Source organism: Triticum dicoccoides, chromosome 1A (assembly GCF_002162155.2).
Source record: "Triticum dicoccoides isolate Atlit2015 ecotype Zavitan chromosome 1A, WEW_v2.0, whole genome shotgun sequence".
Classification (NCBI taxonomy): domain Eukaryota; kingdom Viridiplantae; phylum Streptophyta; class Magnoliopsida; order Poales; family Poaceae; genus Triticum; species Triticum dicoccoides.
In genome coordinates, this window is record NC_041380.1 from 27,761,675 (window position 1) to 27,766,277 (window position 4,603).

General features: G+C 46.8%; 1 pseudogene; it reads right to left on the minus strand.

Annotated features, from left to right (window-relative positions):
• Positions 1–1,685: 1,685 nt before the first annotated feature.
• LOC119354281 overlaps positions 1,686–4,603 on the minus strand; it is a 47,561-nt pseudogene continuing 44,643 nt past the window's right edge.

The window sequence follows — 4,603 nt, forward strand, 5'->3', positions numbered from 1 at the left end:
TTGTGTGTTTCGCTTGTTTACTTAGGTATTATCAACGTCACATTGTGAGAATACTATAATTCTACCTCTAGATAGGCATTCGGCCAAATGTAAGGGGAGGGGGGCATCATTTGCATACCTCGAGACAGGAATGATCAAGGCATAGTCCGACAAAGACTCAAAGCGCACGTACAAGGCCAGGGGAAATTTTAGTTCCTATTCGGTATCCCATACCCAGCTAGACAACTAGGTAGTTCCTCCCATGCAGGGACAAAGGAGGACATGCAGAAAACAACCCATCGATCGTTGGTTCTGAGATTGAACATAAGGTGCATTCAGTAAATATCTAGGCTTGTCAAGATGGGATAGGTGAGGTTTTGACCATGACTGCTTGTATTTGTATGATACTCCCTCAAAGAAATATAAGATCGTATAAATCACTACTTTAGTGATCTAAATGCTCTTATGTTTCTTTACAGAGGGAGTACTATGATGCAACTACATCGGATAGACACAGAGGACGCACGACTCATGTCGCCCCTTGCCTTCTTGCTGAGACCTACCAAAATGTTTATGTGCCTCATTAGAATGCAAATGGGTGTCCTTTAGGGTATTCTCTGACCCTCTTTAGTTCAACTAAATAAACTAAAATTTTAGAAATCACATCACTTTTAAAAATTTGGTTCATTTGGTTGAAGGAGGGACAGAGTGTGCCCTAAGGGTCACAAATTTGCATCCCTAGGCCTCATCAAGGAGTTTTGCTAGGTAGGGGTTTCTTCGATCACATCGTCCTGATCCAGCGATGCCAAGGCCAGTCAGACAATTGCCGGGTGATTAAAAACAAACAGTGTGAGATTTGCTATTTGGGCCTGCCGACATATAAAGCTAGCATATGCTTAATTCATCCCCTCACCTTCTACCTTGGAACATAAAAAACATGATTCTCACAAGCATTAGCAAGGAATAGTGGAGCATGGTGATCTAAGGATAAAAAACTACATCAAGCTTATATAGAAAATAAAGAAACCCCTACCAAGAAAAACTCGACTGAGAAATTATCTTGCCACAAATGAACCGAATCAGCGTAAGAGTCATCTATGGATGGAATGGTGTTACCAAAAATGAAGCAAAACAACAGAATTTTCATGAGGGTGTGAAGATTTTGCTAGAATGAATGTATAGATGATGCAAAATCAAGTATTCATAGGCTAAAACGAATCATATATACTGCTGGATGTAAAATTGGGACTTGAAGAGAGGCACGCATGCGCGCGCGTACACACACACGCACAACCAATTAAGAAAAGTATAGAGCTAACAGCAACAAGGAACATGAACAGTGTCCCTGCAAAAAAAAGGAGCATAAACAGTGTCACTGATTTTTCAAAAGTAAAGTATCAACAATTTGCGATTAATGGTGGCAGCTTATCTCATTTATCCCCATAAAAACCCACTCTTTCGCAAGTACATGCAGGAATCAGCAATGCACAGTATCATGATCTTCAGCTAAACATTTCACTCCAGCAAAACCAATTCAATTCACCATCCACTGCTGCCACGCTTCCATACAGAACAGGATGTGAGTTTCACTAAACTCAAAATAAGTAGCCACTAGCCAGTAGCATGTTTTGCTGTAAGCTGCTGCTGCTGCTACTGTCCATGGATTACATGAAAATAGAAGGCACCATAATTCGAAGTTTAGCGCTTTAGTCTGAGAATGCAAAATAAAAAAGTGCTTGAGATTCTGCATGACATCTCTCTGCAGTGGGCATGCACGGCATGGTCACTTCAGTTCCATCGCCTTCCTGCATGAATCAGTTCAATACAACATTTTAAAAGAAGGATTGAATTCTAATTTATTTTAAAAGAGAGCTAAAATTCTAGGCAACACCTAGAATTACTCAAGAAAGAACAAGATGAAAGGTGAATCCATTACCAGAATAATTTCTCAATGTCTTTGTTTTCTGGGTCCAACTCTAAAGCTCGCAAGAGTGCTTCATAAGCTCCGCCATATGCCTAAGGCACATGCACATCAGAATCAGATAACAGATACAAAAGATGCAATGAAATTGTCAGTTTGAACTCCATCTCCCAGTGCCGATAGTATTCTTCATGAACATTAGAGCTGCTCCTTGCCGATAGTGTGCCTTTGCCCAGTTTGGGCAAATTATCTTGCATTCAGTTGCATCATCATAATCCCTTTGTCACCCAGGCGAAGCCAGCAGAGGCTCCTGTTTCATAACAACTTAGGATCGAAGTTATCCATCTTCAGTGCCTGCAACAGACAAAACAGTGCAAAATAGCTGTTGGAAATGCTGCGCAGTTTAGACCCAGCGGTGTGTCATTTGTTTCATAAGTACATGAAACAAAAAATGAAGCTGTGACAAAAAGAGCAACTCCGACCTGAAATTCCTCCCGGTGAAATGGAAGACCAAGATGAATGTGTATTCATTCTCTTTTTTTTCACACAATTATCACGATTTTTGTTACCCCTAGCTTTGGCGTGAAACTTAATTAAGTCTACACTCTGTAGCTAAAACCCCATCCCCATATTGCTATGAGATGCGCACATTAGTAGTGAGTAGTGACTTATCTTTCAACAGGTGAGTCTGTTGATAAATGGTCAATATTTATCCATTGCCAGGGTGTGAACTAATGTTAATGATAAACCAACCAAATCATGTGGACTTAAACCTTGTGTATTCGTCAGTTTAGTCTTAGCAGAAAATAAACGCTGCATAGTCAGCTGAGTAGATAAGTTTGTTAGAAAGTTTTTTTTGCTTAGAAGTAGTCCACACCCCGCACGAGCTGGATCGTGGGATGGCGCGATCGTAGTGGCTCGGTGTGGCTGTTTTCTCGGGCCGTTAGTGGCCTCGTTCCCTTTCTGTAACTGAATAAGAGGAGAAGAAGGAATGTAGAAAAGTTGCTAGTGTTCGCAACGCAAAACGGTCTTCTGAGTATTCTTGCGAGTGCGTGTGTGTGATCGGTGCTTACAATTGGCATCAGAGCCGTTAGTACGATCCGGCGGTCATGGCGGGAAGCAAGGAGACCCGGAAGGGCTCCGGCGAGGGGTCGCGAAAGGACTCCGCTGGCGGGTCCCGAACTCCGTCGCCGACGCGTGGGCGCACGCTCTCGCGGTCTCCCAGGGCTAGGCATAGCCGCACCGTGCGCGGGCGTGAGGTCGCCGCGCCGGTGGTGCAGAGACGCGAGGTGGCCCTCCCAACGGTGTTTCCAACACTGACCCGGAGCAACTACGGCAGCTGGTCTCTCCTGATGAGAGCCATCCTACAGACTCGTGGGCTGTGGGACGCCGTCACCACTGGAATCGCCGACTACCACGACGACCGCACCGCCCTGGAGGCCGTTCTCCGGGCGGTGCCAGAGGAGATGCTCGCGGTCCTCTCCACGAAGGAGACGGCGAAGCAGGCCTGGGATGCCGTCAAGACCATGCGGATGGGCTCGGCCGCTGTGCGCGAGGCCAAGGCCCAGGGCCTTCGTCGAGAATTCGAGGATATCCGTTTCAAGCCCGGCGAGAACGTCGACGACTTTGCGATGAGGCTCACCGTGCTCGTCAACAACCTCTCCATCCATGGTGATCCCGTCGGGGACGTGCGTGTGGTACGTAAGTTCTTTCGAGTTGTGCCCCGCAAATACGCTCAGGTGGCACTCTCCATCGAGATGTTGGTTGACCTTGACACCCTGACGGTGGAGGAGCTCACCGGACGGCTCAAGGTGGCGGAGGAACGCCTTGACCAAGACGGCGGAGGCGAGGATGCCAGTCGCCTTCTGATGACCCTGGAGGACTGGCGCGCGTACGAGAAGCGTACGGCGCACAACGGCGCAAGCGGCAGCAACCATCAGGTGCACAGGCGCGCGGACGAGGGCGTGGCCGCGGCGGTGGACGCGGCGGAAAAGGCAAATCCCCTGCTGGCACTGACGCCGGTGGTGGGAAGAACGGCGGCGGCGACGCGGATCGTGACAAGTGTCACTACTGCGGCTTCGCAGGCCACTGGGCCCGGGACTGCCGCAAGAAGAAACGTGTAACGCCCCGAGAATCACGCTACAGTAATCCCCTTCTAATGATGCTCTGTCATCATTGTCACTGTTGCTAATCTCACTTTCATTCTATCCCAGTCCAAATCTCAATTTCAAATTAAAATTCAAAAATTCTTATTTGTCAAACCTGAAAACTAAAATGTTCAAAGTGTGGCAAATAATCTCTAGATATTTGTCATGTGGAAGCCAACATTTTTGGAATTCCCAAATTTCCCCTGGATTATCTTTTGGTGGTCCAGCAACTTTTATCTTTCCTTATTTAATTTCTAAAAATACCTAGTCTCTTCCAAATACCTTGAAACATTTTTGGCAGTTTCATAATTCGCAAAGTATTTATGTGGCCTAGTCCCACATTTTACAAAATCCTTTTTGGCAGCCCAAATATTACCATGTTCTTTTTTTTAAAAAAAGAAAGAGAAAAGAGCAAAAGTAAAAGAACCCCCCCCCCCTCTCTGCTTGGGCCTTAGCCGCTAGGCAGGCCCAGTCGGCCAGCCGGACGGCCCACAGCGCCCCCATGCCTTCCCTGGGCCTTGGCCCAGCCAAGTCGGCCCGACCACTCCCCCTCCCC